At 37.9% G+C, this 25,864-nt stretch overlaps 1 protein-coding gene across 8 annotated transcripts in view; it reads right to left on the bottom strand.

The window, feature by feature from the left end:
- KTN1 (kinectin 1) overlaps window positions 1-25,642 on the bottom strand; it is a 107,531-nt gene extending 81,889 nt beyond the window's left edge. For 3 of the 8 annotated variants that reach the window (XM_042943325.1, XM_042943326.1, XM_042943323.1), the window contains exon 1: window positions 25,526-25,640. The gene's annotated coding sequence lies outside the window, so the exon portion shown is untranslated. Of the gene's footprint in view, window positions 1-25,525 lie in introns of all 8 variants that reach the window. The other 5 variants (XM_042943324.1, XM_042943322.1, XM_042943321.1 and 2 more) reach the window with 4 other exon arrangements.
- Between the last annotated feature and the right edge of the window lie 222 nt (window positions 25,643-25,864).

Raw genomic sequence — 25,864 nt, 5'->3', positions numbered from 1 at the left:
GATAGTAGTGGAAATCCATCTAAAACAGATCCAAATAGATAAAAATTTACATTATTTCAAGTCAGTAAAGGCTACTGATCACTTACATCAAAAAACATCCAGACAGATTAAAGTTTTAAACATAAGAAAATGTATAAAGTACTTAAGAAAATGCAAGAAAATAAAAAGATTCAATCTATTTTTTTTTATTTTTTTTAACGTTTTTTAATTTATTTTTGAGACAGGGAGAGACAGAGCATGAACAGGGGAGGGTCAGAGAGAGGGAGACACGGAATCTGAAACAGGCTCCAGGCTCCGAGCTGTCAGCACAGAGCCCAACATGGGGCTCGAACTCACGGAATGCAAGATCATGACCTGAGCTGAAGTCGGCCGCTCAACCGACTAAGCCACTCAGGCGCCCCAGATTCAATCTATTTTGTAGTTGTATATGGTTAAAAGTTTACAGGTGTATTACACCTGCAATAATTTTTAAAAACCTGATTCTTCAAATTAATAAGAAAAAGAAAAGAGAAAAACCAAACATTAGCCATTTCCTCAAACAGCCATCAAAATATAAAAACCCATCTAAATTTCCACTCTCTCATCAGTCACTACCCCAAAAGTATAATGGCCCCAGAGCCCACAGTACAATTGTAAACTTATCTTTTAAAACAAGAGGGAAAAAACTCAAAGTAACTAAAAGATAATCTAGTAAATGAAACACAGAGTTGCCTGACATGGGAACTCCATTTACAGTAACTTGTCTAAAATTAACTTTATAGACTACGCTGAAATCTCAAAGCTGTGGTGCAATTTCTCCTTTTAAACTGCAACACAGTTATTTCTATGACTCACACCTTATTCACATACTTCTTATTTCAAGCAATACCCATTCTGAAGTACTGCTACCCTAATCTGAAACAAATTCAACTAATGCCAGAGATGAGTAATAAAATTTAATTTCTCCAATAGATATGTCACACTATATGAAACTTCTATTTTTTTAGCCAAACTTATTTTTTTCTATAACACAAGAATAGATAAATCAGTATGAACCGCTCTTTAAAGAAATTAAAAAAGATCTACAAAGCCGGTAGCTACTGAAAGTGAAACCAGTATCTTTCAGACTTCTGCTTCCCTAGCAAGCCCAAACTAGTCCATTTTCTCAGGAAGCAACGCTGCTCATTTAAAGATACCTCCACAGTCAGGTTAAAAGTTTATTCTGTAAAGAAATCTAACTTTTGATAACCAGACAAATCAAAAGCTTTATTTAATACAAAAAACACACTTTAAATACTCAGTATTTCAAATCAATAGTTTCCAAAGACAAAACATAAATCATCAAAATTGTTCAAACATTAATATTAGAACATGAAATTCACATCAACAATGTAATTGTAAAATAGCTGTACCATATACAGAAGACTTCCTTCCCCTAACATCTACAATCCTAACCTACTTTTACTTTTTCACACAATTTTTTGGGTTTGTTAGAAAGGCCACATAATCCAATTAGCCATTCAAAGATTGAACCCAGCTGAATCATCAGTGAGCCTACTTGAAAACCTGGGATGAACACTTCCCCAACCCCCCTTTTGTATCTTTAGAAAGCTATTAGAACATTTTTCCTAGTTTTGATCCAAAATCTTCTCTCCCTGTAACTTCATTCTGCGGTCCTATTTCCGCCTAACCTCACCAAATAGGTCCATTCCCACTACCAAAAAGTAGTTTTAATAACTGGTATCTGGTAGCAATTAAACTTACCAGCAAACAAAACTTACTTCAAAACCTGTCATCCCTTAGGAAAGTCTGACTGGAGTTTTAAAGTTGAACATAACAGGCTGTTAAAATAACTTTTAAGTGCATCAACTTAGGTCACTCAACAATGAAAGTACTAAAATGATAAAATGTATTTATTCTTGCCTACTATTCCCAAACTAAAAAGCATCATTTTACAAACTAAAAATGAAATGCAAATGACAAGAATGTCAAATACTACTCAAAAACACTGAGGGAACTACTAAAAAAGCTTCACTTATTAAACAAGAATTTTTAAAACGTGCCCAAGAACAGCCAAATAAACACAGTAGAAATAGACCAAATACATATGAAAAGTTTAGTATATAATCAACAAGCCATTTCAAATCAACATGTAAAAAATGTAGATTATTTAATAAGTAGTACTGACACAAATGACAGCCATTTTCAGGGGAAACGAAGTCCCTACACCTCAGTAATATAAATTTTGGTTTTAACAGTTTAAAAATTAAACCAAGAAAGAACTAGAAGACACAAGTCTATTTCTTTGCATTGTAAAATAACTCTATTTCGTAAAAGGCTTTTCTTGGTCTCATGTAAAACCTAGTGCTGTAAAGGAAAAGCCTGGGAAATCTGACTAGAAAACATGTTAAAGACTTGTATGGCAAAAGAAAAGTGACTAAATTCCAAAAAACGACCAAGGTCTGATTGCCTTAACCCCTTTTAACCCCTTAAAATGTGAGAAAAAGACACCAAAAACCATAAAATACCTAGGAATAAATCTAATCAAAGAAGTGAAAATCTATACACTGAAACTATAGAAAGTTTATGAAAAGAAATTGAAGAAGATACAAAAAAATGGAAAAATATTCCATGCTCCAGGATAGGAAGAGCAAATATTGTTAAAATGTCAATACTATCCAAAGCAACCTACATATTTAGTGCAATACCTATCAAAATAACAGCTCTGGCATTCTTCACAGAGCTAGAACAAACAATCCTAAATTTGTATGGAATCAGAAAAGACCCCGAATAGCCAAAGCAATCTTGAATAAGAAAACCAAAGCAGGAAGCATCCCAGACTTGAAGCTGTATTACAAAGCTGTAATCAAGACAATATGGTACTGGCACAAGAACGGACACTCAGATCAATGGAACAGAATAGAGAACCCAGAAATGGACCCACAAATGTATGGCCAACTAACCTTTGACAAAGCAGGAAAGAATATTCAATGGGATAAAGACAGTCTCTTCAGTAAGTGGTGCTGGGAAAACTGGACAGAGACATGCAGAAAAATGAACCTGGACCACTTTCTCACACCTACACAAAAATAAACTCAAAATGGATGAAAGACCTAAATGTAAGACAGGAAGCCATCAAATCCTCGAGGAGAAAGCAGGCAAAAACCTCTTTGACCTTGGCCGCAGAAACTTCCTACTCAACACGTCTCCAGAGGCAAGGGAAACAAAAGCAAAATGAACTACTGAGACCTCATCAAAATAAAAAGCTTCTGCACAGCAAAGAAACAATCGGCAAAACTAAAAGGCAACACACAGAATGGGAGAAGATTTTTGCAAATGACATATCAGATAAAGCGTTAGTATCCAAAATCTATAAAGAACTTATCAAACTCAACACCCAAAAAACAAAGAATCCAGTGAAGAAATGGGCAAAAGACATGAATAGACACTTGTCCAAAGAAGACATCCAGATGGCCAACTGACACATGAAAAAATGCTCAACATCACTCATCATCAGGGAAACACAAATCAAAACCACACTGAGATACCACCTCACACCTGTCAGAATGGCTCACATTGACAACTCAGGCAACAACAGATGTTGGCGAGGATGCGGAGAAAGAGGATCTCTTTTGCACTGCTGGTGGGAATGCAAACTGGTGCAGCCACTCTGGAAAACAGTATGGAGGTTCCTCAAAAAATTAAAAATAGAACTACCCTAAGACCCAGAAATTGCACTACTAAGTATTTACCCAAGTGATACAGGTATGCTGTTTCGAAGGGGCACATGCACCCCACTTTTATGGTGTTTTTGGCAGCACTATCAACAATAGCCAAAGGACAGAAAGAGCCCAAATGTCCATCGATGGATGAGCGGATAAAGAAGATGTGGTATATATATACAATGGAGTACTACACGGCAATCAAAAAGAATGAAATCTTGCCATTGGCAACTATGTGGATGGAACTGGAGGGTATCATGCTAAGTGAAATTAGAGAAAGACAAATATCATGTAACTTCACTCATATGAGGACTTTAAGATACAAAACAGATGAACAGAAGGGAAGTAAAAAAATATAAAAACAGGGAGGGGGACAAAAACATAAGAGACTCTGAAATATGGAGAACAAACAGAGGGTTACTGGAGGGGTTGTGGGAGGGGGGATGGGCTAAATGGGTAAGGGGCATTAAAGAATCTATTCCTGAAATCATCGTTGCACTATATGCTAACTTGGAGGTAAATTAAAAAAACAAATTAAAAAATGTGAGAAAAAGATAAACCCAAAAGGACATGTTTAGAAGATTCTCAAAGGAAAAAAAAAAAAAAAGACATCCACTAAGTGTATTTTTAAATAATGCAACCTTAGTCACATTAAATTAATTTCTATTAAATGCAAATTCACACTCAGGCTGGCAGGGCAGGAAAATGTGCAAACGAGGATCAAAAGGGTATGGAGGATCATGACTATGGTGGTTTCACCAATGTACACTTGTGTCACAATTGATCATACCGTATGCTTTAAATATATGCCATTTATTGTGTGTCAACTACACCTCGATAAAACTGTCTAAAAAAAGTAAGACATGGACCAGGGAGTATGAAACACAATACTCTGATTTAGTGTTAGTCTGATTATAACTACTAGTACGATCTTAAAGAAAAATTTGGAAAAATCTTAAAGTATAAAAATAGTACATACCCTTCAACAGAGAAAATTCATTTTCTTGTTAAAACTACTACTAGATATCTATATACATAGATATAATCACACAATTACAAAGATATACCCAGGAGTGTTCACTGTTAGCAATATAACTTTGTAAAAACTAAAAACCTATGTCCGGCATTAGGGAAATGACTAAATAAGCCTGTGGTAGCCTCATATGTAATATGGTCACTAAAAAAATATATTGTAAATAAATCAAACATACATAAAAAGCAAGTTGTAGAGTGGTACAGAGAGAAAATTCCCTTTTACATGACAGAATCATGCTCATACATGCTTAGAAAATTCCCAGGACACATGAGAAACCATTAACTCTATGGCGACTTCTTGGTGCTTTTCTTAGTAACTTTTCATCTTACATCCTTCAAAACGTTTACATTTTCCCATCATGCACACATATTTTATAACATAATGTAAATTTAATTATATTTTTAAATTATGAATTAAATTGTGACTTTTACTGATTTTTAAATGTTTTATTTACTTTTGGAAGAGAGAGAGAGAGAGAGCGCACCAGGGAGGGGCAAAGAGAGAGGGGGACAGAGGTTCTGAAGCAGGCTGACAGCAGAGCCCTATGTGAGGCTCAAACTCACGAGCCAAAGCCAGACACTCAACCAACTGAGCCACCCAGGCGCCCTAAATTGCAACTTTTAAAAACTAAATTGAGGAATCCATGTCTAGCCATATGAGCGAAAACTCTTCCAATTAAATACAACAAAAACTGTTTTGCTCTAAAACAGACAAATTTTCTGGTAATTAAGGGAAATCCTAAGGAAGAGGGAAAATCAAATGGGAAATGAAAGGTAAAGACACTTAAGGTAAAGACACAAGACACTGAACTGCAGCTGGAAAAGGGGAAATGAGGTATGAAAAACAGACTTTCAAGAGGTCTACAGTCAGCAAAGGGTAAATTAAGAGGAAGAGAGAAAGCTTGTCCCACTTTTCCTACCACTCAAAAGCCAAAAAAAAAAAAAAAAAAGTTTTCATAAAGATTTTATAACCATGGGCTCTGAGATTTGCATCCATAGTCTCTGCCAGTCCAGAATACTCTCACCTCTTCTACCAAAAATTAGTTAACACAAAAGTAGTGCCAAGGTCATGAAATCCTCTGGGAAAAAAAATTCCTTCTACCCAATCTAGCCTGCACAGTGCAGCATTTTCAGATACACCCCTGCTGAAGGTAAACTTACAAACAGGGATTATACCCCCAAGAATCCCAAACAGAAAAATGTGAGATACTATAAAAAAATTTTCAGGTATTAGACGCATAAAAGAAATCACACAAAGAATTAAAAGACCAGAGAATTAAAAGAATATAAAACACCAGAGAGATTAGAAAGAACTGAGGAAATTACAAATTGTGTTAAGAGCATTCATACACATAAGAAAGACACACAGACTTTTAAAACTGAAGAATTACCAAACAGAAAGATCTTGATAAAAACTGATGGTTTAAAACAACATTCACTCAAGATTTTTACTTACTTCTTACACACTAAGGTTAGATGTAGTCCTATTGTAGTCCTATTAAAAGGTTTGCTTACACTACTGAAAGTTTAACATGCCAAATGAGTGACTCTCCTACTGACTGCATGGTCTTCTTTCCTACCTACTGTCTGTAAACCCAACACAGTGCTCAACACATAGTACTGTGGAAATAGATGACTAAAAGGCAACCAGCAAGGGGGGAAAAAAAAGGTTTACTTCATGACATAAATAATTTCAAAACAAATAATTTTATGGGTTTTTTTTATAACATATAAGGTAATCCTTGAGTCCTTCTCTTTGGATTTTCTTTCAAAATAAACCTTCAGGGGCGCCTGGGTGGCGCAGTCGGTTAAGCGTCCGACTTCAGCCAGGTCACGATCTCACGGTCCGTGAGTTCGAGCCCCGCGTCAGGCTCTGGGCTGATGGCTCAGAGCCTGGAGCCTGTTTCCGATTCTGTGTCTCCCTCTCTCTCTGTCCCTCCCCCGTTCATGCTCTGTCTCTCTCTGTCCCAAAAATAAATAAACGTTGAAAAAAAAAAAAAAATTAAAAAAAAAAAAAAAAGACAAAATAAACCTTCAAAAATACAATACACACTAATCCTATCTGTGTTCACCAGTACTCTGAAAAACAAAATCAAGGACTTTTTATCACCATATGGACTTCATTATTTTCTTGAAGCTACAAAAGGATACATAATGGAAAGTTAAAAATCAAATAGTCCAGATAAAACTACCATAAACTGGAAACAGGTACAACTTTTATATTTTAACAAACATTTAAACCTACAAGAGTCAAAAAACAAGTTGTGTTTTGGGGTTTTTTCCTATTGATGCCATTGATTTGATTTGACATCACTCCTAACAGGCAACCTAAACAAAAAACAGTAAGTTACCTTATTAAGAACAATCTCTGAGAAAAAGTCAAGTCTCTGAGATTTCACCAACGGAGTTTCCACACTCTTAAATTGTTTATAAACTATCTAGTTAACATAATCAAAACACTGAATACAGTGCACCTTCAAAATCTGTGATTGCAAAGACTCCCTTCCAGACAACAGAAATATATTTTAAGAAGTTCGAAGGAGATACAAGAAATCTAAAATATAGTCACAAGAAAACAATCCCATTCATAATAGCACCAGAAACAATAAAATACTCATGAATAAATGCAACCAAGGAAATGAAAGATGTATACACTGAAAGCTGTTAGACAATGAAAGAATTGAAGAAAATACAAATATATGGGAAGATATCATGTGTTCAAGGAAAAGAAGAATATTGTTAAAATGTCCATACTGTCTGTCCTAAGCCTTAGAGCTATAGATTCAATGCAATCTCTATCAAAATTCTACCGGCATGTCTTACAGAAATAAACCATCCTAAATTTCATGTGGAACCGCAGAAGACCCAGAATAGCCAAAACAATCTTGAGAAAGAAGAACAAAGCTGGAGGCATCACACTTCCTGATTTCAAACTATACTACAAGGCTACAGTAATCAAAATAACATGGTAGTAGAATAAAAACAGACACATAAAGCAATGGGACAGAATCAAGGACCCAGAAATAAGCTCACACATATCTGGTCAATTAGTATTTGACAAGGGAGTTAAGAATACTCAATGGAGAAAAGATAGTCTTTTCAACAAACAGTGCAGAGGAAACGGGATATTCACGTGTAAAAGAATAAACTGAACTCCTATCTTACAACACTCACAAAAATTAATTTGAAATGAATTAAAGGTTTAAATGTGAAACTACTAGAAGAAAACATAAGGACAAGGCTCCTTGACATTGGTGTTGGCAGTGATTTTTGGATAGGACACCAAAAGCACAACGAACAAAAGCAAAAATCAATAGGACTATATCAAACTAAAAACTTCTGTATAGCAAAAGAAACTACCACCAAAATGAAAAAGTAACCTGTGGAATGGGATGAAAATATCTGTAAACTCAGTATCAAATAAGGGGTTAATATCCAAATTATGTATGGAATTCCTACAACTCAACAGCAAAAAAAAAAAAAAAAAAAAAATCAATTTAAAAAATGGGCAAAAGGGGCGCCTGGCTGGCTCAGTCAGTTAAGCATCAGACTTTGGCACAGGTCATAATCTCACAGTCCATGAGTTCGAGCCCCGCTGTCGGGCTTTGTGCTTACAGCTCCTAGCCTGGAGCCTGCTTCAGATTCTGTGTCTCCCTCTCTCTCTGCCCCTCCCCTCCTTGCCCTCTGTCTCTTTCAAAAATAAACAAACATTAAAAAAAAAATTTTTTTTAATTTTTTTAATGGGCAAAGGACCTGAATGGACATTTTTCCAAAGAAGATATACAAATGGCCAACAGGCACATGAAAAGGTGCTCAATGTCACTAATCATCAGGAAAATGAAAATCAAAACCACAATGAAATATCACCTTTGACCCGTCAGAATGGCTATTATCAAAAAGACAGATAACATGCACCGGCAAGGCTATCCAGACAACACGTGCACCCTGCTGGTGGGAATGCAAACTGGTATAGCCCTATGGAAAACAGTACAAAGGTTCCTCAAAAATCCAAACTCATACATACAGAAAGTAGATTGGTGGTTACAAAGAGAGGGAGGGAGAATTGGTGAAGGTGGTCAAAGGGCACAAGCTTCCAATGACAAGATGAGTAAGTTCTGGGGATCTAATGAACAACATTGGGACTACAGTTAACAATACTCTACTACATACTTTAAAGTTACTAATAGAGTAAATCTTAAAAGTTCTCACTGCAAAAAAACAACAAAACGTAAAAAATAACTGTATGAGGTGATGGATATGTTTACTAACCTTATTATTTGCAAAGTATACATATATCGAATCATTACACTGTACTTTACATAATGTTATCTCAATTACACTTTCATAATGCTGGAAAAAAATAAATAAAATAAAATATAGCCATAAGAAGAGGCTCCTATCCTAAAGCTATTCTGTTCTGCAGACTGGGCTTAGAAACCATGTTTACAAGACAACCTTAAGAGCCATGTGAAGATAGATACTGCCTTCAAAAGACAGTACACAGCTGCCACAATTCTACATTTCAAGATCTATAAAAGACTTGTTTTATGTACTGAAAAGAGCATGTACTGAAAAGAGCAGGAAGTAGTCAAACTAAAATTGGTGAATTCATTATGGATAAATCCAAAGTCACTAACTAAAAAATTTAGGTGCATCAAAAGTCATTCAGTATAAACAAGTCATTCCAATGTCCCTTTCTCTCTCTCTCTCTCTTTTTGTTTTAAATACAAAAGGCTTACTAAATCAGGAAAACCCAATACACATTATAGAATGACTGATTCTGGCAGAACAGTTGATAAAGTAGACAAGCTACCCTTGAAGACAAGATAGGTAAATAATGAACATGACTGAATGGTAGTACCAATCAGGGAATAGTTAAAAGGTTAAATGATCATATCCCAAAGATGCCAATTAATGTTTTAGAAAGTGCCTTAATCACCTATCAAAGGACTCTCTGTTCTCTGCCTGAACTTACTTACATTTTAATAAATTTCTTGAATAAGTCAGTTTATGATGATGTGTTGAACATAAGAATATCTCAAACGAGGAATGAAAACAAAGGATAAACCAACTAAATAATGTTTCATAAAGTAAGATTTTTATTTTATCCTTTGCCACCAAACTCCTTCAGTTCCCCAGCTGGAAGAGCAGAAATTCCAGTAGCAGTAGCTAGCTTAGATAAGGAGGGATGCCATGTTATTTCAGTCTACAGATTTACCTCACATAATAAATTGTTCAGGGGTACCTGGGTAACTTAGTAGGTTACGTGTCCGACTCTTGATTTCATCTCAGGTCATGACTCACAGTTCATGAGATCAAGCCCTGCATTGGGCTCCTCGATGACAACACTGAGACTGCTTTGGATTCTCTCTCTCTCCCTCTCTCTGTCCCTCCCCTGCTTATGCATTCTCTCTCAAAATAAATAAATAAACTCTATTAAATAAATAATTCAATTAACTGATTTTCATGAAAATGGCTCTTGAAAAGTACTACTTTTCTAACAATGGCTTTTTTTTTTTTTTTTTTTGTATTAGGGACTGTTCACCTAAATGCACACTAAATATTCTACAATAAAATTTCAACATTATGATTTCAGCTAAAGACATGCTCAACAATTTATTTAACATAATGGTTTCCAATTATATCATACATATCAATATACTACACACAACTGGATGAACCCAGCACATTTTGCTTTGTACACATATGCCAGTCAAGAGGACCGCAGAGCTAGCATCTTCTACAACTTTTCCATTGTTTCTGCCTGGCTTAAATTTCCACACTGTTTAAAGGACTTGTGTTTGGCCTTTATTCCTCTGAAGGTGCCTATCTGAGCCATAATTTGACTTTCAAGTGCAAATAAAATTATTTTTAAATGTTTATTCATTTTTTGAGAGAGTGCGAGCAGGGGAGGGGCAGAGAGAGAGGGAGTACAGAATCCAAGCAGGCTCCTGGCTCTGAGCTGTCAGCACAGAGACCCACGCGGGGCTTGAACTCATGAACCGTGAGATCATGACCTGAGCCAAAGTCAGACACTTAACCAACTGAGCCATCCAAGCGCCACTCAAGTGCAGATAAAATGCAAGATAACCCTGAGCTCCAAAAATGCTGAAATTAGTGCAGAAAACAGTACAAAAAGAATAAACTTTCCAAAGAGTAACACCCCACCAACCACCACCACCATCAAGTTTTCTCTTCCCTTTGGTATGATATGTCTTCATTTTACCTATTACATTTTACAATCAAAGTGTATTTGTTTTCAAATTGTTTCTATTTACATTAACTCATCTTCATTGCTAGATTAATATTTTCTTACATGTGAAATTGGTCAGTTGAGAACACAACTGTTGTGAGAACACAACATAACTTACCATTAAAATTAATGGAATGTTTTCATGTAATAGCTTTTCGCTTAGCAGCAGGGTTTTCAAGAATGAATTCAAGATATTAAAGCAAGGATAAATACATCTGATTCTGAGTTCCATAAGAGTTTAGAGGGCAAGGGACACCAGTTCTATCTCAAAAAGAAAAAATTATTCAGCCTCAGCTAGACTAGCAAGGGATACCTATACACCAAAATAGACTAAAGAAACATAGGATGAGTGAGATCAACTAGTAGGAATAAGAATCACACTTCAAGGCTTAAAGATTTTAATTGATTGTAATCATAACAAATTAGTGTGATACTAAAATCAAATTTATTCTGAAGAGTTGAATAATAACCCAACAAGATTAAAAGAAGGCAGAGTTGAGCAAAGGAAGGGAACAGATCACAGAACTAGAGCAGTCAGGATACTGTGAGCTGAGCTTCAAAAAACAAATTAGGAGGGGCACCTGGATGGCTCAGTTGGTTAGGCAGTTAAGAGCCTGACTCCTGGTTAGGCTCAGGTCATGATCTCATAGTTCAGGGGTCCGAGCCCTTCCTAGGGCTCTGTGATGAGAGTGGAGTGTACTTGAGATTCTTTCTCTCCCTCTCTCTCTGCCCCTCTCCTGTGTGCACACGCGCACATTCTCTGTCTCTCTCTCTCAAATAAATTTAAAAAATAGGAATAGGTAAAAACGAAGATGAAGACTTCCATAAGGATGGTTTTATTCCAAACACTTAAAATGACAGATAAAACATTCACATCTCCCCATAACTATAAATATCTTTTCAGTTATTCTGTGATTGATGTATTTTTTTTTTAATGTTCATTTGTTTTTGAGAGCATGCGCGCGCTCGCACACACACACGCACAAGTTGGGGAGGGGCAAAGAGAGAGGGAAACAGAATCAGAACTAGGCTCCAGGCTCTGAGCTGTCAGCCCAGATCCCAACATGGGGCTCGAACTGTGATTGATACATTTCTTGTCTCCTTTCATCATCCTTGTTTCTCTTTTTATTATTCAGTTTCTTATAATTCTTAGAATTTGGGGTTGGAAAAGCCACGTAGCTGGTGTAGAGATTCCTAGTATAAATAGGTTGTTAGCATCTTCATAGTATTTAACAAGTTTTTAGTCCTTTTTATTTCCAATAAATTGGCAAATTTAGAGGCTACATCGCATTCAGGATTATGACTTGAGTGTAAGACTACAGCACAGACAACGTGGCATATTTCCAAAAGTATGTATCTAATGTCCAGATGTCTCCCCCTTTGTAGTGATAGTAGCAGCTACTGGTTATCCTTGCCTAGACATTATTCATTAGGGAGATGCAAACTGGTGGTATTCTAAGTCTATCATTCTTTCTTGATTAGGTAGAATACATCTATAGAAATTTCTTCCCTGACCTGAGAAACAATTCATATGAGTAGGATAAATGCTTCTATTTACCAATTGTCAAAACAATAAGCTGGTCCAACAGCAATTAATTAAAGGTTTTTGTTAAAAAATGTTGTAGTATGGATTCACAGGTTAAACACATTTGATTGGTTTCAATTCATTAGTTATTATCTTTATTGATGTTCAAATTCCCTTTTGGCCAATGGGATCCTATTCAGGACGGCTCCTAGGTTGTTTCAACACTACCCTCATACTTTTTGCCTCTATTGCTTCAGGTATGTTCTAGTCTGTGGCAAACAGACTCTAAAGTGGTCCTCATGGTCTCTGCCACTTGGGTGTTCTCACCCTTGTGCAATCTCTTGGTAAGGGTGAGTGAGATCTGTGACCTGCTTCATATCAAAAAAGTATGGCAAAGGTGACAGGATGTAATTGATTACATACACATGATTATGATACTTAAGACTGTAACCCATGTTACTAGGACATGCTTCGTCTCCCTTAATGGCTTTGAAGAAGCAAGCTGCCATGTTGGTAAGCTGCCTATGGAGAAAGCCATGGAGCAAGGAGCTAAAAACAGCCTCCTGGACAATAACCAGCAAGAAACTGAGGCTTTCGCTTAGGCAGCCTGTAAAGTACTGAATGCTACCAACAATTACATGAACTTGGAAGTATATTTTTCCCCGGCTAAGCCTCACATGAGACCCCAGCCCTGGTCAACACCCTAACAGCAACTTTGTGAAACACTGTAGACCCAGTTATACAGAAGACCCAGTTAAACTCCTGACCCACAGAATCCATGGTATAATAAATGTGTGTTGTTTTAAGTATCTAACCCTGTATCATACTGTAACAGAAACTAATCATTAAATTTTAAGTTTGTCTCATACATTTCCTGCTTAGACTGAGAAAATGCCCATTTTGAGCACTAATTTAGTTTTATTGTGAAAGGTATTTAAAGACCACAATATAGGCACCAGGAGTGCTTTTTGCTACTAAGGCAGTCATTATTTCCAGGTCTTCTTAGTCAAAAAGGACCAGAAAATGTATATATTTTAAGCTAAATTATTGCATGAGGGCATATAGAACGTTTCACTAAAATTAGTACTATGGAATTTTTATGTCATTTCACTGACCTTGACACTACATCTGTTTTCAACAATGCTAAAAATCTGTTTTCAACAACACCAGCGTAATCACTCATTTCATTTAGCCCACAATGCGCACATTACATAGTACAGGAATAACAACATATATATACATTACCACCAAAATTATGATTATAGTAGTTTGAGATTTGCCTTTTTTGCCATCCTTCCTCCACTCTCCTCCCAGGGTATATTTCAATTGGGATATACAGCCAAGTTACCATGTTTTAAAGTCACATGGCATAGTTCACTCTGGTGTTCACCAAGTGAATACAAGTAAGATTCAGTGGTTTCATTTTACTTTTTATTTTTAAGGGTTTTTAAATTTTCATTTAACAATTATGTAAAATATCTAAATGTCTCCAAAGTCAAGTCTTAAGAAAAATTAATTCAAAGCACAAATTATACCCTTGTGCTTTTCTACACTGTAGGTCTCTCCCTCATAAGTAACCATCATTTTTTAGACTTCATTTTCTTCTATTTCTTAATGTTATTTATTCATTTTGAGAGAGAGAGAGAGAGAGAGAGAGAGAGAGAGAGAAAGCAAGCAAGCGAGTAAGCGCCGGGCAAGGGCAGAGAGAGAGAATCCCAAGCACAGAGCCCAACACAGGGCTTGATCCCGTGAATTGGGATATCATGACCTGAGCTGAAATCAAGAAGTGGAGAAGTGGATGCTTAACCAAATGAGCCATCCAGGCTCCCCTCTCTTCTACTTTTAATAAGACACACACACACACACACACACACACACACACAAAATCATCTCCTTTATCAGTACAGGACTGCATATTATAAACACTTGTATCCACTTTGCTTTTTGTGTGTGTGCGTGTGTGTGTGTTTTTTTAACTGTTCCAGAATAGACCTATTTTGTGACTAGAGGCACAGTGAGCCAGGTAGAAACAGCTGAAAATGAGAGGTAACAGGGGATTTAGCACAGATGGAAAAAAAAAAATTGTTTTACATCTCTACTCAAAATAAGCCAGACAAACCAAAACCCCAAACCATAGGAAGAAAATTAATGATGAGGGAGGGGGAGAAATCAATAAAAAACATTAACACCAAATGGTACTAGTTTTATAAAACAGTCTTCATAAAGATTTTTAAATTTCAACATGTTAAAGATGTCAGAGATAAAAAGACTCCTTTTTTTAAAGTAGCAAAAAGGTTATAAAACAAAAATAGAACTGAAATAGATGGGTGCATATGAAAAAGCAACTCCAAATCTAAGAGATGAAAACTATACATACTGGCAAATAGACTCAACAGACAAAATGAAGTCCAGACTGAACAGAGTAGAATTGGTAAACTGCTATAGAGTACTGAATTCACCTAGTATAAGGCACAGAAAAATAAAGAGAAAAAAAACCTGAAAGAGCAATTGAGGTACAAAGACCCCAACTTAGGTTTTTCAAAAAAGATGTGAAAATAACAGAAGCCATATTTGAAGAGCTGAGAATTTTCCAAAATTGAAGATCAGATTCCTCAGATTATATGTATACATACTCTTAGTACTAGTTGGATATATAGATGTTTGTCCTCATATACAGTACACTGTGGTGAAATTGTGAAATACCAAGCACAATGAGCTGCTATTTAAGGAAATAATTAACCAGACTGCTTCACAACAAGTATCCGTAACAACTTAAGAAAACCAGATGCAAACCCTGGCATCACTGAAATGTTTGCAAATCTCTTATAATGTCACCCGGAGAGAGTGGAGACTTCAAATTTATCCGTACTTTAAACTCTATCCATATTTTAATACTCTCATGACTCTAAAAGCAAGGTGTGGACAATGCATAAAACTAGTAATTCAAAGACTTATTTCAAAGCATCTACTAAATTCACACATTCTAGCCCTTAAAAAAACCAAATTGAAATGCTAAGCAGTAAAATTTTACAGAAAACAGTAGCATAAAAGAGAAGAAACACAAATTAATTCCAGGCAAAGAACTTTGAAAGGCAACATAAAACTTTATAAGAGGACATGTAAGAATATCTTTATAACCTTGTGGTAGGGAAGGATTTCCTAAACAAGACACAAAATATAAATCATAAAAGGAAAATACTGATAAATTCAACAAAATTAAAAATTTTATCTATTAACAAAGACACTATATAACAAAGAAGACAAGCCACAAAGTGGGAGAAGACATTTGTGATACTAATCAGCAAAGAATTAATATTCAGAACCTATTAAGAACTCCTATCAAAAAGAAAAGCAACCCAACAGAAAAATCAACAGTCATTCCAGAGAAAAGGAAACAAAAATGGCCAGCAAACATTTGAAAAGATGTTTCTTCTCAGTAAGCAGAAATGCAAAACCTACAAGGTATCATGAGGCTTACTCTAATATTTGCCAATTATCAAGTATAGGCAAGAATGTGGAGCCATCACATGTACACGTTAGTGAGGGGAATAAACTGGCACAACTGCCCTGGAAAACAATTTGGCACTGCCTAATAAAGCTGAAAATGCACCCCCCCCCCCCCACAACTCAGCAATTCCACTCCTAACTAAACAGAAAGTCCAAAACAATTTGCTCAAAGGGCAAATCTCAACTCATTAGTGAGTAGAAAAATTGACTTAGTGGGTCTTAATTATCTTATTTTTAATGAAATGTCCTACCATCACATAGGTGTGGGTTTTTTTCAACAAACTTTCTTGTTCTATATGTGGCACATCTGATAATGTACTGAGTCCCATAATGTAAAATGTATTTCCTACTGTTAGTAACAAAAACATTTTTAAAAACACTATCCTGGAGATATTTATGTATGCAAGAGTACCAATACACCTATGCAAGATGTTCACAGCAGAGTTTTTAATAATAGCAAAAGTGGAAACAACCCAAATGCCCGTCAATAGGTAATAAAGTGAAATATATTCATATAATGAAATTCCATGCAGCAGTGAAAGTGAATGAATTAGAGCTATATGCAAAATGGTGGAAGAATATCAGGACCATAAAGCTGAGGGTAAAAAGAAAGTTGCAAACGAACTCATACAGAAGGATCTCTTTTATATAGAGTTCAAAAACAAAACAGAAAAAAAAATATTTTAGGGATAGAAATAGATGTGGTAAAATCACATAAAAAAAAGTCATCAAAAAACAAAAATAAAAGCAAAAAAAGTTGGGGCGCCTGGGTGGCTCAGTCGGTTAAGTGTCCAACTTCGGCTCAGGTCACATCTCATGGTTCATGGGTTCGAGCCCCATGTCGGGATTTGCACTGACAGCTCAGAGCCTGGAGCCTGCTTCAGATTCTGTGTCTCTCTCTCTGCTCCTCCCCACTCGCATTCTCTCTCTCTTAAAAATAAATACTTAAGGGGCGCCTGGGTGGCGCAGTCGGTTAAGCGTCCGACTTCAGCCAGGTCACGATCTCGCGGTCCGTGAGTTCGAGCCCCGCGTCAGGCTCTGGGCTGATGGCTCGGAGCCTGGAGCCTGTTTCCGATTCTGTGTCTCCCTCTCTCTCTGCCCCTCCCCCGTTCATGCTCTGTCTCTCTCTGTCCCAAAAATAAATTAAAAATGTTAAAAAAATAAATAAATAAATAAATAAATAAATACTTAAAAAACCCCACAAAAAACAAAAAAGGCAAATATAATGGTTACTTCTGGGGGGCAGGGAAGAGTAGCACAAAAAGAAAGAAAAAGTTAGGATAATGTTCTTGAACTGGTATTAGATACAAGGCTGTTCACTGCATCCTTACTCTTTATCTTTCATATATTTTATTTTGTTTTTATGTACTTAATTTTTAACAAAAAAAAATTAAAATTGAGTGAAAGGTACACAGATATTTGGTACAAAGGTATTTCTTTTATATTTCATCTTTAAATTGTACAACATATTCTATATGCTTTTGTACACCTGAATCATTCAATACTTGTTTTAACTTTCAACAAAATAAAAAAAATGACAAGTAGAAAGAGATAAATATAAATTAAAATCTCTCAACCTCTCAATCTCTCTCTTTCTAGCTTCAGCTCTGGTCATGATCTCACAGTTTGTGAGTTCAAGCCCCACATCAGGCTCACTGCTGTCAGCGCAGAGCCTGCTTCAGATGCTCTGTCCCACTCTCTCTCTGCCCCTCCCCTGCTTACGCTCTCTCAAAATAAATAAACTTAAAAATCCTCTCTCTCCCACTGACCCTGCCCTGTGCTCACTCTCTCTAAAATAAAAAAAAAAAAAAAATTTTTTAATTGGTATGTTATTTTAAATGCTGCTGGGATGTTTTGCTTAAATAAAACTGAAAGAATATAGAATATGATTACTCACCTATTTATACCATATAAACAATGCTAGACAAGCAGGAAAGAATTCAGCCTGGTTCATTTCAGTTATTTTATATTTATAAAGTATTTCTTGTCTCCCCTACCCCATCAGACAAGGTAAATGCATGGGTTATATTTTACATAGAATTCCGAGGCTAATCTTAAATGTGTATTTTACTTGAAAACTGCTCCAAAAATTTCAAGCTCAGAAAGACGTTATTCAAGTTAAAAATAAATGCAATTTTCTGGACACTCTCCCACCCCCAACAACCAAAAGAGCAAAATGACTAAGTCGCTTTTATAAAGGATCCAATTTAAACTTAAAATTATAGTTAACATCTAGGTCAAACTGGAAGGGATTTAAGAAATTACTCCCATTCATTAGCAAAAGGGTATCAACCACAAGGATTATTATACACCAGAGAACCTGAAACTGTACCCAGATATGAAGAGTACCAATATGACAAGCTTGAGAAATTCACTTCACAGAATTCATAACCTTCAGCCACCCTCAGACATCCAGGTTATGAAAATGTGAAAGAATTACACAACACATTTCAAATAAACATGACTTCCCATAAACTGAATACAGGTCAGAAGCAACATAAAGGAATTCAACCTGTGTGTGGATATTAAAAATTTAAGAAAACATCTTAAATGTTCAGCAACATAGCATTCAGAACACTGGGGAGCTTTCAATGTACAGCTTAGCCTGTTCAAATTTATTTCAAAGATAACTAGATCTAAACACATGCAATCACTAAATTATGTATGCACACATTTTACTCAGAAGACTTACATTACTAATCAACAAGGTTAACTGGTACTATGCACAAAAATATTTTTGCTGGAATTCGTGTATTAAATCATTTTCCATTCCGCTCCCAAGAATAAACCTGAAACCCTTATTTTTGGTCTCACTTTACATGGCATTCCATGTAAATCAACTAGCCATGCTAACAGAAGACTGATGGCACAAATGAGAAGCAGAAGGCTCAATGAGTCCCAATCATTTTCAAACAAGCAATTCATTCATTCATCAAATTGAGTACCACCTACTACAAGAAATATAGTTCCCTGGTAAAGAAGACAAAGTTCCCACTTCAGAGTGGGCAGTTACAGCAGTAACTCATAACACACATTCACAGAAATGAGCCTGAGAAAATTTCTTGGAATCTAGAAAGAGCATAGTCTACCTACTGTTTCTACATAAAACATTTTATATAATATTTGGTTTTAAGTTGCTTTTACTATTTTCTCCACTTGAAAAATTTCAAGTCCTCAAATTTAAGTCGCTAACATTAAGAATCAATCCTCTAACTCTGGGAGAAAAAAAAACCTGTATAACATTAATGTAGCTTTCTAATGCCTAACAGATAACTGCACATAGACAGTGCCTATTTATTATTCATTCATGTATAGTAATCTCTATGCCCCACATAGGCTTGAACTCACAACCCCCAGATCAAGAGGGACACACTCCACCAACTGAGCCAGCCAGGCACCCCATTATTATTATTATTACTTTAGAAAGCATTCTTTCAAAACAATTCGATGAATCAGGATGGGCTCTAGATCAGAATACCTCAGTTCACATTCAGGTTCCTCCTCTTACTTGCTCTTTAAACAAATTATTTAACCTGTTTCCCTAGTTTCCACCAAATAGTACCTATCCCATAAAACTGTTTAAGAGGATTATATATGGCACTGTACATAAGTGTTTACAGAGACTAACAGCAAATAAGCACCCTAATATTAGCCATCACTTATGTAGCAACTAGTAAGATAATACACGCAAGGCAAATGAACCTCAGGCAGTTTAAGACAGTTAAGTTCACACATACAGTAAGTGGTACTAGTTAGCAGAGCCGAACCTAAGCGCTTAAGTCTCCCTAGCACACATGCTTTTTCCACTACACCACACATTATATAATTCAACTACTGGGGGGGGGGGGGGGGGGACTTACATAAAATCTTGGAGTTAGTAAAGTCTAAGATTTGTAGGTCTCCTAAATACTGACCTCCAGCTTACTACACCAGACCACACTGTTTCCCTGGCAAATTAAATGACTCGTGCAAAAAATTCTCACATTTTCCAGTGAGAATGTAGTATAACATCAAGTCTTGTGATAGACAATTACTGAAAATCATGTAAGTTCTGGTAACTAATCATAAATGTTACTAACAGTCACAGTGCCTATGTGGCTCAGTCTGCTAAACATCCCATTTCAGCTCAGGTCATGATCTCATGGGTTCATGAGTTCGAGCCCTGCATGGGGCTCTCTGCTGTCAGTGCAAAGCCTGCTTCATATCCTCTGTTTCTCTCTCTCTCTCTCTCTGCCCCTCCCCCACTAGCACACGCATTCACACACTCTCAAAAATAAACAAACATTAAAAAATAAATAAATGTTACAGTCAAAATAAAGAAATATGGATAAAGGACATTTTCCTCTTATAATGGTAGGCAGTTGGATACTATGGCCCCTATGAAACTTACTCAACATGAAAACTATCTAAAAGGAGCTCTCTCACTGGAGTAAATGACATTTCTCCCCTTGATAAAAATACATAGGCCAGTGTCTACACAGAAAGCTAAATGTTTCTGGCTAGCAGTCTACTCTCCTATATACTCACTTATTTCTATAAATCCATTAAATAGAAGAATGAAAACAAAAACTGTTATTTCTATAAAAACTAAGTTACATCCTTTGGAAGGCCTTGATGAATGAATGGAAAATCTAGAATGATTTTTAACTTGGAAAGTTTCCCAGTGCCTACATTTTCATTCCATTTTAAAGAAACCAATACTAGAAATCATAGGCAATGCTTTTAGGGTATGATTTACAGAAAAAAAGATTAGTAACCCCTTACTCAAAGACAAGAGATTGATCCAAATAAAAATGTTCTAAGTTAAAACATGCAAGTTATCTAACCAATGGTCCTAATCACACAGAGAAGGTCCAAAAGATCTCCACAACACTCTAACATCACTCTCTCCAACAAGGGGTTCTCAAAAGCCTCCTGCCACTTTTCTGCTGCTCTCTGCTCCTAGGAAAGGAGTAAACTGAAAACTATATGTATCCAAGAATGAGGTATCCATCACAGTGAGAAACTGCAGAATAAGGATTTAATTCACTTATAATGAATAGATATTTAATAAATCTTTATTGAACTGACCGAAACCCTTAAGATCCATCAATAAACAAAACAGACAAAAAGCCATGCCTTCACAGAAGTTATAGTGTGTGTTGGGGACACACAGGAGAGACAATGAACACAATCAACAAAGAAATTATATAGTGTTGGAAGGTGGCAAGTGCCATGGAGAAAACAGAGCAAGATACAGGGATCATAAGTAGGGGAGTACAGCTTCAAATGAAATAAGATAGACCTTTTGAAAAACATTTGAAGAACAAAGATTTGAAGACTACAGGGTTGGCCATGATGATTTTTTAGGGAAAAAGTGATCCAAAGAGGGACAACAGCCGATGTAAAGGCTTTTACTTTGCCTATGAGAAGTCATTGCAGGGTTTTGAGGAGACAAGTGATAGAATCTAGTTGCTGAGTTGAAAAAGACCAAAGGGAGCTAGGGAAGAAGCAGGAAGGCCAGTTAGGAGGCTAACTACAGAAATCTAGGCTAGAGATAAGATGGCCAGGACCAGCCTCGAAAGCAATACAGGTGGTAAGAAGTGACTTGATTCTAGATATATTTTCAAGATAAGATAGAACCAAGAATGCCAAGTGTGAAAGAGATAAGTCAGAAATGACTCCAACTTTTTTTTTTGCATGAATGTTGGATGGAGCTACCACCAAATGAGATGGACTAGACTGTATCTGAGGCAGGTTTAAAGAGAAAAATGGAAGTTCAGTTTGAATTGAGTACTTCACCTACAAGCAGAAATGCAGAATAGGTTGTCTGGAGTGCAGAAGGAAAGCCTGGGCCGGAGATATAAATATGGAAGCCATCAGCATATAGGTATTTAAAGCCATGACATTGGATGAGATCACCAGAGAAATATAAAAAGAAAAGTGAACCAAGGACTGAGCACTTCAACTTCAAGAGTAGAGGATGAATCATAAGGCAGAAAGAGCATAGCAATTAGTGAGGAAAGAAACCCAAAAAACACTGTCCCTGAAGGAGGGGAGTATAAACAAATTAATTTAAGTTCCACTTGTATACAAATCACTTTGCTGAAACCAGATTTAAATTAAAAGTTCTTAATCAGACTGTAGTAAAGTGATATGTAAAATACTAAATCATAACTTTTATAAAAGGAGTGGAACATTTCTTAAATAATTCCTAGAAATACTCTATTTTCTATTGGAGTCTCTACTAAAATTAGTCTTAGCACTAAAAGTATATTTTGTCTATTTTATCTTTTTAACATAAAAGTCTATAACATTAGAGGAGGAAAAAAAAAAAAAAAAAGCCTAAATGGTCCGCACTGCCATCTCTCTCAAAGACCAAAAACTCGTTTAAACAGCAAGTCAACAGCCCGGCATACAAATAATTATAAATTGTCATTACTTTTCTTTTTCTAGAGCTCAGATACCACAGGTTAAGTTAATCAAACTGCTTAGTTCATATTGCTTAAGATTTTTTCCCCGTTTGATTTTAATTTTGTGTATAGAAAAAGTAGCATATACTCCTATCTAAATCAATGTTTTCCCTGTGATTTGCATATAAACTACATTTTTAGGATGAGAACATCCAAAGTCATGTTAACAAAAACGGAAAGAGAAAGGAATGAAACTCAACTCTATGCATAACAGTGACTGATGTCATTTCTAAAGAACCAGTTACTCGCTTCTAGCCTCTAAGTAGTCTGGATTTACCTTCAAAATAACTAAAAACTTAAAGAGTACACAGAACAAGCAGCTTATAAGATGTTACCCTCAAATATTTGATGCTCCTGCAAAGCATGGTCTCTCTACATTTCTTTATTACATATTAGAGGTCAGATTCCTGAAAAATCCAAAAGTACTTCCTGAAAATACTAAATTTACTAACAAATGAAATTTTTACAAAGTATTATGAGATCCTTTAGATTAAAACTTTGCTACAGGGGCAGCTGGGTGGCTCAGTCGGTTAAGCGTCTGACTTCAGCTCAGGTCATGATCTCACGGCTTATGGGTTCGAGCCACAAGTTGGGCTCTGTGCTGACAGCTCAGAGCCTGGAGCCTGCTTCGGATTTCACGTCTCCGTTTCTCTCTCTGCCCCTCCCCCCGTTCATGCTCTCTCTCTGTCCCTCTATCTCTCTCTCTCTCAAGAATAAACATTAAAAAAATTAAAAAAAAAAAACTTTGCCACACAAAAATTATAATATTTAACTAAAATTATATCTTCCATATTTTTAAGGAAAATTCTATTTTAACTTTAATAACAGTAACAATCTTGAGTCGTAGAAGTTTCAAAAAAGCGTTCACTTCTTAGGCACTTTAAAAAAGCCATATTGATTGGGCGCCTGGGTGGCTCAATTGGTTAAGCATCTGACTTCAGCTCAGGTCATGATCTCACAGTGAGTTCCGGTCCCGCACCGGGCTCTGTGCTGACAGCTCAGAGCCTGGAGCCTGCTTCAGATTCTGTGTCTCCCTCTCTCTCTGCCCCACTCACACTCTCTCTCTCTCTCTCAAAAAACATTAAAAAAATTTAAAAATTAAATTAAAAAATTAAAAATCCATATTGACTTAATTAACAGCTAATTATTAAAATGTTCTTCCCACATTAAAGCCTACAAACTGGAAGGATGCTTGGGGCCAGAGACCCAAGAAAACACATGCATCAAGCAGAAAAGACTACTGATGCTAAGGGATGACATAGAAAAACCTAAATTGGAACAAAATCATAAATTAATGACTCTTCAGAATGTTGACCCTGAGTCATCAAGAAAAGGTTAATACTCAATATCCCTTACAATTTGAAAGAGCTTAATATTTAAAGAAAGTTTTTCATTGGCTTTCTTTTATTTTAAGCTTCAGTGTGATTATGAGTCTCATAAAGGTAAAGTAAATAGAACACCGCATTCTCTAAGCACACTTGACAGAGATACAGTTATGACCACTCATGCTGTAAAATTAGAAAAGATATTTCTAATTTTACAGAAGAAGATAAACTTTTCTTAGAACCTACAAACAATAAACCCAGCTATTTCTTGTTAGATCTTTGAATGAAACGGGGAGGAGGGAGAGCTTGTTTATCAGAAAGCACAGTAAATATGAAAGCCTACAGCAGGGCACGTCTACCCCAAATACAGATCAACTCCAAAGTACTCAGTGTTATTCTTGCAAAGATCATCCCAGTCTTGTTGGCAACCGTTTTAGCCAAGCTGGAGGCAGTGTGGCCATTTGCCTACTAGGTGAGATAGAACAAGTGCAACCTAATTTAGCAAAAACTCAATTTTTAAATCAATTCCTAAACAATTCAAAGTGCTCTGTTCACCCCAAGGTGTTTATCTATAGCAGGCTACAGCTGTCTAAAATTTTCAAGACTTTCCACAAAGCATCTCAAAAAACCCACAACTTGGAACAGTTAGCTCTTTAAGCAGTGCCTATTCACATACCTTCTAAGGAATCCTTTTCTGATACAGGCCCAACTACGAATTTCGATTCCTCCTTCCTCCCAGAAGGAAAGGCTAAAAGTAAACAGCCCGCTCTTTAACCTGATCAAGCCGCAGCTGTACAAGGTTAGGATGCCGCTCCCGGCGCCGGGAGCTGCCCTTCTCTGGTGCACACATGCTCCTCGACAACCAACGTGCGGGGCTGCACATCCCACACCTGGTGTCTGATTACCGTATGACTTTCCTAGGCTGCCGGTTTGGTTTTCTGCCTAGCTCCCCAAAGCCAAAATTCTCATTGTTGGAAACTGAAGGGGGAGGGGGAATCACTAAGGAAGACACACCCCTCAGGGAGAGGAAGGGATAACTTCCCCCGTCTCGAGGGCGGTCCAGAGATTTTTCCAAACTCTCCCCAAACGCATCTTTCCCAGCCCCAACTCCCCCCCCTTCCCGACCGTGACCCAGGGACACGCACCCGGCGGTGGGAGGGGGCACTGGGAAGAGTGCCAGCACCGGTTCCCTAAGTATCCGGAGGGGCAGCGAGAACTGAAATTCCAGCATGGCGTAAGCATGGCCCAGCTCCGGCCCAGGGACGCCGCCGGAGACGCGCTCCCTCTGTCCGCCGGCCGAGGAGGCGGTAATCCGCCTTCCTCCTGGGGGCCCACAGGCCCAGCTAAAAATAGGCGCCTCGGTCACCCCAGGGCCCTCTCCGGCCAACCTCGCACCGGGAGACGTCCCCGGGGGACTCCCCGGCCACACTTGTAGGCGCCGCGGCGGAGCCGGGGTCGGGCCCTGGGCGGCCGGGCGAGGCCAAGCGGCCCCTCGGAGCCTTCCCACCGCGGCGGCCCGACCCAGGCAGGAGCTTCACAGTGGCGACCCGGTGCCCGAGGCCTACCCAGCGGGCTGTGGCGGCGGCGGGCGGTGTCCGGGCCCCGGGGCCGCGCCCCCCGTCCAGCGCGGCCCTCCCGCCCGCCCTGGGACACCGCGGCCGGCACAGCCCTCCCTACCCTGGTCCCCAAGGCCGGCGCCCGGCCCGGCGCGGCCTGCTCACCCTTACCCTAAGCAGCCGGGGAAGGAGACCGGGAAGACGCGGCGGCACGGGCACTACAGCCCCGGCCGCCCGCTCAGAGGCGCCGCCGCCGCCGCAGTTGCTCAGGTGCCGTCGCGCCGCCCGGCAGGAAACGGGCGGCTTCGGGGCGGGGCGGCCCCCGGCACGTCCCGGCGTCTGGGCCGGCGGTGCCCGGAGACCGGCCCCTTAAAGGGACAGGCGCCCGCCGCCTTTGCCCTGGCGCACGCGCCCGCGGGCTCCGGTAAGCCCCAGCGTGCCGCTGGCTCGGGATTCCGGGGCTTTCCTCCCGAGGCAAAGTCCCGCAGCTAGGTGGAGGGTGGGAGTCCA

Source organism: Panthera leo, chromosome B3, assembly GCF_018350215.1.
Source record: "Panthera leo isolate Ple1 chromosome B3, P.leo_Ple1_pat1.1, whole genome shotgun sequence".
Classification (NCBI taxonomy): Eukaryota; Metazoa; Chordata; class Mammalia; order Carnivora; family Felidae; genus Panthera; species Panthera leo.
This window is presented reverse-complemented; position numbering and strand designations above follow the sequence as displayed.